The sequence below is a fragment of the Pteropus medius genome, unplaced genomic scaffold (genome assembly GCF_902729225.1).
Source record: "Pteropus medius unplaced genomic scaffold, Ma_sr-lr_union100, whole genome shotgun sequence".
Lineage (NCBI taxonomy): Eukaryota > Metazoa > Chordata > Mammalia > Chiroptera > Pteropodidae > Pteropus > Pteropus medius.
This window is the reverse complement of record NW_024352947.1, coordinates 5,172,485-5,187,813: the sequence shown is the minus strand read 5'-3', so window position 1 is coordinate 5,187,813 and position 15,329 is coordinate 5,172,485. Positions and strand designations below refer to the sequence as shown.

The window sequence follows — 15,329 nt, the reverse complement described above, 5'->3', positions numbered from 1 at the left end:
TTTGTGTACTTGGCAACAATGTAAGAAGTTGAGATTGTAAAGCGCTGGGAAAAACCGGGAGGTAACTGTTCACATAGCAATCACTGCACATTCCTTGCAACAGTTTAGCAGAGAGTTCTGAGTTGTGAGAATCTCATTGTTCTACTAGATATAGTAATCTGGCTAACCTTGATTCTTGACTACTGTCTTTCTTATTGTAATGTTATAAATAGTGTGTTCTAAATAAACTCGGGACACAGACACAGCTTGATTCTGTGATCCCTCCTGCAATTCTGTCTGTCTTCTTTCTTTTCCTCAGTCCATGCTCCCCCTTTCAGGTACCCTCAATTACTTCGTCGGCTGGCTTCCGACAATGGCATACGCGTTCATGTTGGAGGAGCACTACATCAGAGGGTCCCCTCTGGCTTTCCTCTGGCCGTGACACTCCACGAGGAAATGCCACGATGAGCTGGGTTCCTTCTAGACCAAGCGTCACATACTCAGGTCCCCAGCATCCACTGCCCAAAGGCCCAAGGCTGCTTGCTCACTTCTAGAGCGTCAGGGTGATCTCTTCACCAGACACATCTCTGGTGTACCCGGGACCCCATAGGTGACCAAAGGACAGCTATGACACAGTATAAAGGAAGTATGTTAACCTTCTGGCTGTGTCCACGTGCACCCTCCAAGAGTGAGGCCCATGGGGGAGCAGCAAAGAGCCAGGAGTGGACAGGGCCTCCAATCGTACTTTTGCTCCTGGTGCCACAGACAGGGGCCAGGCCCATTCCTGCTGTTTGTTGCCCCCCTTTCAGTGGGGTCTGAGCTACGTGCAAGGTGACAGCTATACAAAAAGATGTGCTTTCCATGAATTTTTAAGGTACTTGATACTAAGAAGCTAGGTTAGATTCCAAAATCATTTGCCTTATCCTAGGAGATTTAAATAATTACATGTGTCAGTGAAAGAAAGTAATGGCTGTTAGGTTCTTCAAATATTATTTCAATTGGAGGAAATTTATGAATGACTATAAAATAGGTTTTAAATTTTTTATCTTCTACTTCTTATAAAGCATCACACGCAGTGACTGCCATACACGTATGGAAATACCACTGGTTACTATTTCCAATGTGACACCTGATCTAAGAAAAAGTTACATATGAATTTATATTTCTCATTAAGATATTCAAAAATATTTTATTTGGAAAGTTTATATAAATTCTATACTTAGTATTCTTCCTAATACTTTTTATTTTCTCTTCGTCTGATATTAAGCATATGTATTGATTTTTTTCACAAAATTCTACATAGATGCTCCCAAATTCTATCTAATTTACCCATGAACCAATCAAGTATTATACGTTCACACTGAAGTGGATAAAGGCGCATCTGGCCGATGAAGAAGAAAGAGCCGAAGCGCCCCGGCCAGGGGAGAGGGGGCTCCCCTCCCCACGCAGGTGGCGAAGCCGTGGGCCGCAAGTGCTACTGCTTCTGACTTTGATCAGACATACGTCCTTTAATAAAGTAGATTTCTTTCCTTAGCGCAATTTTAAAAACAGTTTTTTTTTTCTTTTCAACAGATCAGCATTAAACTTTTTCTTTCTTTAACATTTTCCTAACATATAATTATCATTTCCCAAAGACCCAAAAGTGCTGTCAATGTGACTGAAATAAGAATGTAAATATTTTATAAACAGCTGTCAAATCTCAATTGGCAGGAAACAAAAAGCCCCGAATTGCTGTAATCTAACCTCGAGGCTACATCATTTAACTGACAAATGAGACATTTTTCTAGTTTCCATTTTCCCCATCAGCATTTTAATCCATTCGCAGGGGCTGCCATTCTATGTAGTCGCTGTGACAATTTACTTGAAGATGGAATAATCTCTGAAACGTGCCGAGGGAGCTGCCTAGAGCAGGGACTGGCTTCTTTTCATGGGACATTTTTCACACTCACTGTACCTGGAACACCTGTGAGTAACAGGCACTCAATATTGGTACCAGGAGAACCTTATCATGCCCATTTTTATTAAAAGGCAAAATTTTCCTCCTAGCAGTTTAGTACTTTTATCATTTCTTTCTTTTGAGCCTTCATTCAACACACATTTCTGATCATTACGTGGCAGGCTCATCTAACAAATCGATGTAAGACCCAAGAATTGGTGCTGTTGCCTGTCATCAGCTCAGAAATGCCACCTGAAACCGCCTGAGAGGCCAGTCTCTCCCAAGGACTTATGGCACTGCTGTCTCTCTCTTCCCAGAATTTCTGTTTTTACCTTTTCTTCTATTTCTTTCCCTTCTGGTCTAAGCAACAGACATGGCACGGACATCTAGAAGCATTTCTTTAGGGACATTTGGCATTTTCTTCCTCTGGATTCCTTCACTCGGTGAATATGTGCCACCCTCCTGCAGGGGAAAGGTGTCCCTACAGGTCCCATGGGTTTGGCGGTGAGGAGGCAAACAAGGCCTTGCCCATGTGAAGCTTAGATCACACGGTGACGATAAACAACAAACTAAAAACAAAAGTGGCCGAATTCTTCATGTCTTTCCTAAACCCCTTAAGCTACATACGTATTGTTTCCACATGGAGGTATTTTAATATGCCTTAAAAAATGAAAGTGCTCGTTTTCAAAGGTTAATGTGAGTGCCGGAGACAACACCCGTTTCGAGAGAGTGGTTACTGAAGGCCTCTGAGCAATGAAGGAAGGGCCAGGGACAGAACACTGCCGTGCTGGGAAAGAATGCAAGGAAACACACATCCGGGGAACAGACACAAAGATGGGGGTCCCCGAGGGCGGAGGCAAGGGCCAGCGGCTACAAGCGGAAGCGCACTGTAGGGCGCGAGCTGTGCTGGTGCGTTTGGGCTTCACCCTAACCATGGAGTGCGGAGGCGAGGGGTGTAAGTACGTGTCACACAGGAGAGTGACAAGAGGTGATCTGTGTCCCCAGACGCTGGCTTCTGCACACCGATGGACTTGGTATGGCGGGAATGGAAGCCAGGAGACCACCAGGAACCTCATGCAGTTGTCCAGGTGAGACCATGATGCACCCGGAGGAGGCTCAGGACAGAAGACACAGAAAGCAGTGAAGAGATTCAGGGTGTACTTGACAGAAGAAAGGAAAATGAAAATAACAGGTAACTTGCAGATTCAATGGCCAAAGAGGGAAAGTCAGCTTTAATAGAGCATTTCCCTGCGTGAGCAAAGGAGACCCACAGGGTAAGCTGTTAGTTTATCCTAAGAGACTGTCAGAAATCTACACCCTCAATTTACAAATAAAGAACATGAGTCCAGAGAGGTGAAATAGCTCTTTTAAGCCTCAAAAGAGCTGGCTGTCACCTGCATTTCCTGCCTCATATTTTCTAAGCCACAGATTTTTCCATTACCCAGCACCTCCTGCCTGACTCGGCTTCGCACTTGTTCAATATCTTGCATGATTTTCTCTGAAAAGAAAGTTCGTTGTATAGTTTATCTTTTACCTGCATTTTTTTCTGAACCTAATAAGTACGAGTGAAGTAATGGAGGTTGTTAGGAGGACGCTGTTTAATACTGAGGCCGTAGGGTAAAAAGTTGAGTTCTGGTGGCCATTCTTAGATCATTATTTCTAAACTTTTTTAGAGTTAAAAGGAAAGTTTATTAGAAAAGGGGGGACACTCCACAGACAGTGTGGTCTCCTCTCAGAGGCAGAGAGTGAGGACAGAGAGCAGGACAGTGAGAGGGACAGAGTAAAGGCCCTGAGAAGGACTCTAAACTTTTAAAGAACAAAAACACAAAAGAATCTTGAAGTTAATATTTCCTTCACCCGCTTTCATAGGCAATTCCGATTCATCCCGATTTCTCCAAATCAAGATTTTTCTGTTCCCTTGTTTATAACATGGAGCAGTCTCAGTCCATTCAGGGTTATAAATGGATAATAATGAAAACTCCGTGTTCCTGAAGAGCATTGAAAGGTTTAGTAAACCGACGATGCCCCTGACGTGCTGGCAAATGCCCTCAGCAACCGTGCAGGCTCCAGGCCGCCTGTCGGGACAGCGCCGAGCGGGGAGAGGACGGGGATGGGCTCAAACCTCAGCTCGCCGGCTGCGGTCGCAGGATCACGCGCTCAACATCTCCAAGCGCTGGTTTCCCGGCTGCGCTAAGGGCGCAGCACCCACCTGGCGGCAGCGCCGTGAGGGGAGCTGCGGCGCGGAGCATCTCCGATGCGACAAACGCCCAGACCTGAACGCCGGCCACTCCGCTATGTCTGAGTTCTCGCTGAGCCTCAAAGACCCACCGAGTTGGGGTGCGCTGATTCCCCGGGAGGCGACGGCCGGCTCGCGGGAACTCGAGGGGCCAAGCTCCTCTGACCTTTCTGCTGCACCTCTCTGGTTGTGGCTTCTGCCCTTGTGATTACGAGACGGGGCTGTGCTTCTTATTAATTACATTTTTTTATTTTCTTCTTTTATGATGCTCTGACACAGCAAGATCTTGCTGGCCAGGGACAGGCCGCCCCTCCCGTGCTGGCGAAGGGCCTGGCTGAGAGCGTATCTCTCGTATGTAAACCTAAATCTGCAGTCCCAGCCACCGTCTTATCTAACTGTCACACCCCGAACCGATATGCCCGCGCCCTGACTCACCCAGAGCCAGGTACCAGGGAGCAGAGCCCGTCCCGCAGCCCAGGGCCCTCGGGCCTGGCTCTCGCCGGCCGCCCGGGGAGCTGTCCCGCCCGGCCCTGCGCCTCCTGTGCGAACTCGCAGCGCCGACTCTGACCTGGACGCGTTCTTCACTCCCGTCTTCCGCCTCTGCCCAAACCCGGTGCTTCCCCCTGGGGCCCGGGTGACACGGAGTGCCCCCTTCTCTCAGGAAATGTGACTAATAAATTCTTCTTTCAGCGGCACTGCCCTCTCTGTGTCGCTGCTTAGTCACTCCCGTAAATTAAAATCTCACAGCTACAAATTTTGAAACAGCTTTCCAGGTAGGAAGATGGGGTAATAACAAAGGATAATGTTCCCAAAATAGTATCCTCTAGAAGGCTTGCTCTTTTAATTCGGGCAGGGGGCCCCTCCCCAGGGCCACCCCCCAGAGCCCTTAGCGGGAACTGGGCCACGTGGCCTCAGTGAAAGAGTGTGGGAGGCGAAGGTTTTAAAAACAGACACGCTCCTGTCCTTCAGAACATCCGGGCATTGTAGGAAGAAAGACGGGGAGAACAGATATTAAGTAGTCTATTAGTGCTGTCTGCTGAATAGAGAAGGGATAACTAACTGTCACATTTAAAAAGGATCGAGCTTTTTCGCAATGTACCTTGCTTTATATTCACAATCAGATTTTGTACAGCATTCTGAAAAAGGCGATGTAAATCAAGGAATAATATTTAAGCTTCTATGAATTAGATAAGCTACGAGGTCCCACATATGCTAAAATTTCAAACATCTTGCACTACGGTCATGCGCCACTTAAGGACAGTGATACATTCTGAGAAATCTCGTTAGGCGATCTCGTTGTTGTGCAGACATCACAGAGGCACTTACAGAGACCCACACGGCACAGCCTACCACACACCGAGGCTCTAGAGTATAGCCTTATTGCTTGTAAGCTACAAGCCTGTACAGCATGTTGCTGTACTGAATACTGTGGGCACCTGTAACAAATGCTATTTGTCTATTGAAACATATCTAAACACAGAAAAGGTACAGTAAAAATATGGTATCAAAGAGAAAAAATGGTATAGGGCGCTCACCACAAATGGGACTCACAGGACTGGACGCTGCTCTGCGTGAGTCAGTGAGTGAGCGGGGTGACGGGAAGACTGTGCCGCTGGGGACCCTCCACACACTGCCCCGCAAGCCCGGCCTTGCTTCCTTACCACAGGGGCAGAAAGACACCCAGGAGCTGTCAGCGCTGCTGACGAACAGGGACGTGGCCTGGACCGGTTAGGAATATGCAGGAGAAACTGGCTAGATGAGGCATAGATCACCTTCAGAGTGGCTGTCAGGAGGGGCTGAAAGGTGGCCTGAGGATCGGGAGGAATAAGAAATCAAGACGGAAGGGTAAAGGGACGCGGGATTGTCACGGCAGCGTGGTTTTGGTTATTGCATGTTGGAGCAGTGGTCAGATTAAGGAGCTTTGTGGTTTTCATAAAAAAAGAGGGTGATTGTTTAACACGGAGGGTGGAGGGCCGAGGACTCAGCACTTGACTTTGGAAATGTGTTTTTGGTTCCACTGACCCGATCTGGCACAAAGGCCCTCTCTGGCATTGAAGTGATGGATGAAACGAAAGTTATGTGTGCATTACGCCACCACAGCCTGAAGATGCTTCCAAAGTACAGGCACAGGCTGGCCCCGCAGCACCACAGAAAGGCCTTCACTGCAGTGGCACTGAGCACGTGTTAAGGTAGCTCCTGTGGATCTGTGTCCTCTGAATAAATTTACAGCCATGTACTCTGAAGACCATCAGGCTAGCTCTAGGAGGGCTGTGGTATCCTTTGAGCATGTGGTGCTGGGGGGACAGGCTCCTCTGTGCTGAAACAGCTCAGTGGATGCTGGACTGGGATGTCATCTGTGCACTCAGAACTGAGGTGCTCCGAGTGGGAGAGAACCTACCGCCAAGCCCCACAGATACTGCTCCTGCCAGAGAAAAGCAAATCCTCCTAATCACAATCCTTCCATTTCTTCCAGGACATTCGGCTCCATGACAATCTATGGGACCACTGTCATACATATGGTCCGTTGATAATGGAAACAATAGATGGCAAATGACTCATATTGCTCCAGGTAAGATACAAATAAGTATTTGGAATCATATCAACCTTGTTTATATTTCAACAAACACAACTTCTATGTACCTTTGAATCTGATGATCAAATTAACAAAAAAGGATCTTTATTAAGACATAAAAATTGAGCATGGCTATATATTTACATTAAGATGCATTACAAATTGTTTTGAAAAACACCAACTCAGAAATTTCTGTTCCTCATTAACCTGTTCTCTCAGATCAAGCCGTAAACTCCTCTTTGAAAGCAAAGAACTCAAATCAAAAATAGATCTTACCTTATAGTATGTCAGCGGAAGTTCTGAGTGTCATTTATTTGGCCTCTGATCGGAACACGGTGCTAGAAAAGAAGGAGAAAATGGGGTTAACACATAGCTGAGACATGGGAAAAGGTTACACCGATAATTCGAGGAAATGTAGGAAAATTAAAGAATTTTCTATTGAAAGTAATCTCCTGGGTCATGTGGCCGGTGAGGATACAGGTGGTCAGAGAGTTGAGCTACCTGTCATTGGCAAAAGAAACACATCTATCAACTTCCTGCAAAGGGCTCTACCTGTAGCTACAGTCCTCATACCTGCCGCAGCCCCAGCCACAGCGAAGGCACATGAAAGCGAGAAGGAGGGGACACAAGGGTGGCTGCCCACCCCTTAACTTCACGCGTCAGAAACGGCGCTGTCCGTGCTTAGCATGTAAGTCAGCACCGCCCACTTTCAGAGAAGTCACGGGAATGACGTCTTACGTGTCGCTGTCGCTGCCTTCTCCAGACACCACATACGATTGTCTAATGATTAGTCCAATTCTTACACAGGGATAGAATCAAATCTGAAAACAATTCCCCTAACTCCATTTGGGACACGGATGTTCACATTTTTAAAGCATACAGAGCCTGGCATTTGAGCCAAAAAAGCACGTCTTAGGAAAGCATGCCTTTCAGAAGGTTGACCTAGAGAAAGAAAAGAAGGCACTGAGTCCCGTGAGCAGAGAATGAGGGATGCGCGTTCTTGTGAAGGATGGCCTTGGGGACAGAGGGTCGGGAAGAAAGAAAGAACTTGAGGATTAAACCTGATAAGACATTACTAGATTTTTAAAGGGAGGACCTTGCAGTTTCTGCAGAGTGGTGAGGGCGCAGTCAGGTGATGAGAGGATGGGGCAGCGAGGTGCGGGGGTGGGGGGTGTCCAGGCTGCATGTGGGGGGCTCCCTCGGGGAGGACGAGGCTGAGTGCAGCCTCCAAGAGTACGGCCTGTGACCGGGTGAGTGCAGGGCTGAGGAGAAATGTGTCATCAAATAGATTTCTTTTCCTTTTCTTTCTTTCTTTTTGTTTAAGTATCAATCTGCAAAGAATTGGGAACAAAGAAAGGGAAGCCATTGGTTCTCCGTCGGTCTGGGAAGTGCTCTCCTCAGGAACGGCAGCCACTGTGCTGCTCCGTCAGGCTCCCTTTCTCTGTCCAGGGGCTCTCCGTCGGCCGCCGCGCGCAGCGTGGGACAGTCAATCAAGGGGCTCTCTTCTGTCTTCAGCAGAAGGGGAAAATCTGGCCCTTGCGAGCACCGTTAGCCAGCTCCTCTCCCAAGAGCCCCAGTCTGAACGCCGTGTCCTCGGGAAGAAAGTGGCTGGAGCTGATCATGCCAGGAGATCCATTCATTTCCACGTGGGGGAACTGAGGCTGAGACGTCGCCTGAATCCAGGCGGTCTGAGTCTTCCCACTCACTAACTGCCAGGCCTCTTTCAGATATGAGAAATCTCCTCGGGAAATACCATCTGTACAACTGCAACTTCAAAAGAAAACTCAGGCAGGTTAACACCCCATTCCTACTAGAGGCAGTGACGGGACAGTCATCAGACAGTGCCCCGGAGAAGGACAGAGCCTTTTCTGCCCCTCGTCTCTATCTGACAGACTTTTTCTGCAATATGGGGCAAGTCAGTGAGCCTAGAATTCATCTTTCACTGTACGTTCCTTACAGAAATCTAATAAACCACAGGACAAGTGCCCAGTGAATCCACTGAGGCAGGTGTCAGTCCTCTCAGAGTAACCTACTAAGTGTCTTCCACAGTAGGTGCTCAATAAGTATGTGTTCTATGAAGATTACCATAAAAATTAATAATTACCCAGAACGCATTTGCCTAATTTATAGCTGGGAGCCCCAACATGAATGCATACTGAGATACTCATGAGTTTAAATAAGCAAATGCATCTCTCAATAATGTGAAATTAAGGTGCGCCAATAATGATAAAACAGAAATAAACACTATTTCATCATTAAAGTGTCTGCTAATAAAATATTGTGTTCACTAAATGAACTGTGGAACAAAAACTGAGATCAAACACCCTGAAGTGTTTCTGACTATGTTTCTCTATTGTTCGACTCAGGAAAGCATTCGTTTTGAAAACAAGCAAGGCAGCTGGCTTTCATCCTAGCCTCAGATTCTCTCTATTGAAAAACAATTGCACGTGGGATTTATTTAGGGACCAGCTTCAAATCTCTGAGTTTAGATGACACGCTCCTCCAAAGTCTAGTGAACATGGCTGAAAAAGTTGCATAATCAAAATATAATGGATGATTCCAGAGACGACTATCAAACTTATGCAGTTAGCCCAACAAAGAGGAAAACAAAGCCAGAGACAACATCACTACGGAAGGCCAGAGGGGAGGCTTCTTTCGACAGGCCAAAATGTGCTGTGATTTCGGATGTGTACTGAGAAATGCAGGCTCTTCCGTTAATACTTTCAAAGGAGTAGCTTCTTCTGTCAGATCATCGGTGTTTATGGAGGTGACTCTGAGAAGAGCATCAATGAAGGAGCCATTTTGGACTTTCAGTATAATAATCTGAACGGCCCAATTTCCTTAAAACTTTTCCTAAAAATCATATTTGCCTACTTTCTAATTATTTTGAGCATGCATGCTTCCCTTACCACTAGGAAGACTCAAACATTTCAGTGGCTATTTTGCAATCTAAGTGGATGATGAATCTGTAGTGATGTGACTTGCACAGCATTATACTTGCTCATAGTCTTGAAATAAATAAGCTTCAGTAACTAATTTAACTTTGTATATTCAGCTGAAACTAGCTCCTAGCCTCTCAGAGAAGACCTAAAATATTGCCCTTTTTAACTTCACAATATATCTTTAGTTTTTTATTACTAATAATTTTAAAAAATTTTTCAGTTATAGTTGATACAATACTATATTCATTTCAGGTGTACGACACAGTGATTGAACATTTATATAACTCACAAATTGATCACCCCAATACATCTAGTGCCCCTCTGACACTGTACATAGTTATGACAATATTTTTGGCTAAATGCCTTATGCTATACTCTATCTCCCTGATGATTTTGTAACTACCAATTTGTATGTCTTAATCTCTTCCCACTTTTCACTGACCCCCTCCCCCCCCGCAACCTCCATCCCGTCTGGTAACCATCAAAATGTTTTCCGTATCTATGACTTTGTTTGTCACACATACATGCAATCATACGGCATTTGTCTTCCTCTGTCTGACTTACTCCACTCAGCACACTAATTTCTAGGTCCATCATGAAATATCTTTTCCCATCCTGTTACTTTTAGTCTGTGTGTGTCTTTTAATCTGAAGTGAGTCTCTTGTAGGCAGCGTATGTAAGGGTCTTGTTTTCTTAGCCATTCAGCCATCCTATCTTCTGATTGGAGCATTTTTTTTTTCATTTGAAGTATTTGTTGATATATATGTAGCAATTGCCATTCTTTATTTAGACTTTTGATACATATTTTTTCTTCTTATTAAAGAAGTCCCTCCAACATTTCCTGTAAAACTGGCTTGGTGGTAATGAACTCCTTTAGCTTTTTCTTGTCTGGGAAGCTCTTTATTTGTCCTTTGATTCTAAAGTAATCTTGGCTGTAGGTCCTGGGTTTTCATCATTTTGAATATTTTTGTGCCAAGCCCTTCTGTCCTGCAATTTTTTTTTGAAAAATCAGCCGACAGTCTTATGGGCATCCCTTTGTATGTAACTAATTGCTTTTCTCTTGCTGCTTTTAAGATTCTCTCTTTGAATTTAACCTTTGGCACTTTAATTATGATGTGTCTTGATATGGGCCTGTTTGGATTCATCTTGTTTTGACTCTATGAATTTCCAGGGGTTGTATGTCTATTTCTCTCATCAGGTTAGGGAAGTTTTCCATCATTATTTCTTCAAATAGGTTTTCAATTCTTTGCTCTCTCTCTTCTCTTTCTGGTGCCCCTATGATGCAAATGTTGTTACACTTGGCATTGTCCCGGAGGCTTCTTAAACTATCTTCATTTTTTGGATTCTTTCTTCTCGTTGCTGTTCTGATTGGGTGCCCTCTCCTAATCCATCCTCTATGCCGCTGATTCGATCCTCTGTTTCATGCACTCTGTTGATTCTCTCTAAGGTACTCTTCATCTTAGATTTTGTAGTCTTCATTTCTGGCTGGCTCTCTATTATGTTTTCCATCTCTATTTTTATGTTTTTTGTTTGTTTTCTCTCTTTGTTAAAGTTCTCACTGAGTTCATCTACTTTTCCACTAAGTCCTTTAGCATCCTTATAACCAGTGCTTTGAACTCTGCATCTGGTAGGTTGCTTGTCTCCATTTTGGTGAATTTTTTTTCTGGAGCTTTGTTTGTTTTTTCATGTGGGACATGTTTTTTTTTTTTTTTTTTTGTCTCCCCATTTTGGCTGCCTCCTTGTGTGTTTTTACGTATTAGGTAGGTCTCCTAGGTCTCCCGGTCTTGCTAGAGTGGCTTTATGTAGTAGGTGTGCTCTGGATCCCTTGGCACAGATTTGGGAGGAGTCTAGCTGCAGGCCAAGTTCAGCCGTAGCCTATGCATCTCCAGGGCCACCGGTAAGAGTCACCAAGCAATCCACATGTGGCTGCCACCCGTGGCTTATAGGTGTCTCGAGGGGGTCAAGTCCGAAACCGAGGCTGGCTGCCATTAGTTCAGGACTTGGGGCTGCTCAGCAAGAGGTTCAGGGAACACAGAGGCCAGATGCTGTTTCTTTGGGATTTATGAGCCTTTTAGAGATTTTATGAAAGTTCTCAGCGGGAGCCAGTACAGCCCGTTTATATGGAACAAGTCACTGAAGCGGCTTCGGGGGGCCCACCACCTGGCAGAGGCGGGGCCTCAGGGAATCCCCTGGGCAGAGCGACCTGTGTGACCCAGTTGATGGCACCTGTGTCTGCAGGCTGGGAAGGGAAGGGCTCAACCAAGAACAATGGCCTCTGCCCGGGCCCCTCCAGCCCTCTCCCTGAAGCCGGCAGGTCAGCGCCTCCCTGCATGTCCCCGGCGTCACCCCCGCGCAGCTGCAGCGCTGGAGCTCAAAGCGAGCGCGTCTGGGCGGCGAGTCCGCGGCCCTTTAAGAGGAAGGTCAGCGACCCTCGCCGCCCCTCATCTCACCCACCGGAACGTTGCCGGTTCTCACGGCCGGAGGTGGCGGGGGACTCCTGTCCCGGGCGCTGGATCCTGGGCCGGGGAGCCCGGTGTGCGGCGGGACCCCCACCTCCTGGGGGTGGGGGGTAGGAGGCCCTGCAGCCGAGACAGCCTCCCATTCTCATCGCCACACGCGGCTGTGGGAACCCCGCGTTTCTGCGTCTCCGCCTCGCCTAACGTTTGGAGGTGACCTGGTATTCGAGCTGATCTGGTTGCAGGGTTTCACCAGGCCTCCGGCGACCCCGCGCACTGTTTGCTCTGCAGCCCTGTTAATGATGTCGCTGTGGTCGCAGTGAGGTGGGCTTGGCCTCTGCGCCATCTTGCTCCCTCCCACATATCTTCAGGTTTTGACCCTGCCTTATCGGGAGCCCCACATAACAAGTACTTTGACAAAGCTGAGCCCGATGGCCTGTTTCATGGGAATTGGATGTAAATAGAAAATGTAGTTTCAAAGTGCATATGTTATGCTAAGCTGGTTTGCATTAAGTTCTTATTCAAAAACAGCACTAATATCTGCGCTCACTCAGATATCCTGTTGTACTTTATCTGCCCCCTGCAGAGCCCATCTTCTCATTTTTAGCCATTCCATCTAGAGAGGGGGAGGCCGAACTAACGAAAGTGCAGAATAGTTACTATGAATTAAATCATTCATTCCTTCATTATGATTCCCAATTTGCAGATGGGGCTCAGGGATGTAATAACTGTCTCAAAGCTGCACAGTAAGTAATTGGTAAAGTTGATATATAAGTCTGGACCTGTTTTATTTCGAGTCCCACACAATAGTAACAACAGCAACAACAAAATTTACGGAATCCTCACCATATTCCAGAAGCTATTCCAAGCCCTCCACATACACCTGATCATTCATTCATCACAAGCCTTTCCGCTGTTACCTGCGTTTTACACACGAGGAGACAGGTGCCCACTGTGTCTGCGGGAGCACCGGGCTCCGCGGGGGTAGCTGCTTCCCCTTCCCCGTGCACCACCGCCCCGCGCTGCCCGTTCCCGTCATGCAGGTAACGATACTAACGCAACTCCTGGTTTGAATGCATGAAGGTTCAGTTGGTCCGGCAATAGCTATGGCATTTTCGAGGCGTGGTGTGAACTGCCTGCACATTCAGGGGACTTGGTCAGAGCAGCGCAGGTGTTCGTGGCCGCTGAGCACTCTAAGACCGACAGGCGTGCCTGGGTCTTCCCGAGAGCACAGCACGGGAGGTAAGAGGCAGTAATGGGAATGGTGGTCTGCAGCTACAGAAAATCACTCACTTGGGGGTTTGTTGTCAAGGAATGTTGCCACCACTCCTGACTGCAGTGTCTGAGATGTCCCAGGCTGCTTGATGGGGACACAGCATCAGAAGTCTTCCAGGTATCTTCATACTTGTCATTACTTCATACTCTGCTTCATAGGAGCTGACAAGATTGCAGCCAGTGGCAGGAGCAAGGTGGGTTTAGCATTCTGGGGGTAGAGACCGTGAAGCAGAGCCTTTGGAGCAGGGGTGCTAGAGGGAGGCTTCAAACAAGGACGATGAACTATAAACACTGACTCCCCAAGGCCTTTCCAGACCTCCTCTTAGAGGTTACACAACCCTAGAAACCACCAACCGGAGGGGGCAAATCTTTCCTGACGGAGATGGCATGGCTGAGCTTTGCAGGTGATAGTTTTCATTCTAACAGCTCCCCGAGCCTGAGGCCTGCGAAAGTGGGTGCTGAGAGTCTTACAAAGTCTCATCACACCAAAAGTTCTAGAATTCAAGGCCGTCCCAAAAGACGATTAAGAGGATGGCTTTTCTCCCATACTGCTCCGCATTCGATTTTGGCGCAGAGCAGTATGGGAGAAAAGCTTGCCTCCGTCCGTGGGAACAGACTGCCTGCCAATCAGCTTCAGCAGAACTAACCTCAGACGCTGAGGTAAACGCCGGGGGCTAAATTCAACCAGACGTACAAAACAGTGTGAAAAGTATTACTTGAACATTGTAATTTCCCATTGCGCTCCATATTTACAGAAAAGTGACTGAAAGGAACTTCACCAGGAATGTTGTTTGTTGGCTCATCGTGTAATTAGATGTAGTTTTAGCATTTTTCTATATTTTATTTTTTATAAATCGGAAAAATAAAATATATTTAACTACTAATATTTCTGAAGTGCCTATTAAATAAAAAAACTGATTTCTTGCATCTATCTGAGGTTTAACTACTTCTTTCAGCAGTAAGCTATTTTAAAGCAAAATAAAAAAATTAGAGACAGTATTAAGTATTACTTTTTAAAAAGATACGTATATATTTTACATAATATGTTAAATATGAAGACATTTTAACAATTTCATAAAAAATGCATGACCTTATAAAATTGGACTCCATAGATTATGCCTACTGGCCGGAGTAAGCAGTTAAATGTCACCGCAATGCATTGCTTTTACTAAAAGATGCACTGAAAACTTAGAAAGGAGAAACAGCATAAAATATCCACAACTTTAGTATCTTATAGTATTCTATGTTTATTTCCTTCCTGTTATGGACTGAACTGTGTCCCCTTCAAATTCATATGCTGAAGCTCCAGCTCCCAAAGCGACTATATGGAGATGCAGCCTTTAATGGAGTAATTAGGATTAAACAAGGTCATAAGGTTGTGAGGCTCTAATTTGACAAGACTGGCGTCCTTAGCAGAGGCAGAGACACCCCGGCTCTCTCTCACACACGTGTTCTCCCTCCCGAGCCCTCTTTCTTGCTTGTGCACAGATAAAAGCCCACGCAATGGCACAATGGGAAGGCGCCATCCGCGAAGCTCCCCAGAGACCAACGCTACTGGCATCTTGATCATGGACCACCAGCCTCTAGAGCTGTGAGAGAAGAAATTTCTGCTGTTCGAGCTGCCCATTCTGATGTTTTGCCATAGCAGCCTGAACAGATCAGTACACTCTCAATCTGATGCTCAGTTCCACAGTGAACACAATCTCCTGGAAGTGATCTCCAGCTCTACCTGTAGTTTTGGCTTTTATTTTTCTTTAAAATCATAAAATCATAGAATGTGGAAGCTGAAAAGAATTAAAGAATCACTTAGCCCAAGTCCTACCATTTCTGAATTTTGTTCTTTGGTTTTAAGTGATGGATTTAAAATGAAATTTGAACTTTAAGTAAAATATGCGTGATATATCTCTGTTTTCCAACATCGTTCAGTATAAGG

The 15,329-nt window shown here is 46.1% G+C and overlaps 1 protein-coding gene across 5 annotated transcripts in view; it reads right to left on the bottom strand.

Moving 5' to 3' along the window:
- CHRM3 (cholinergic receptor muscarinic 3) overlaps positions 1–15,329 on the bottom strand; it is a 467,593-nt gene that overhangs the window by 256,985 nt on the left and 195,279 nt on the right. For all 5 annotated transcript variants that reach the window (XR_005650141.1, XM_039850305.1, XM_039850303.1 and 2 more), the window contains exon 3: positions 7,000–7,061. The gene's annotated coding sequence lies outside the window, so the exon portion shown is untranslated. The remainder of the gene's footprint in view (positions 1–6,999; positions 7,062–15,329) is intronic.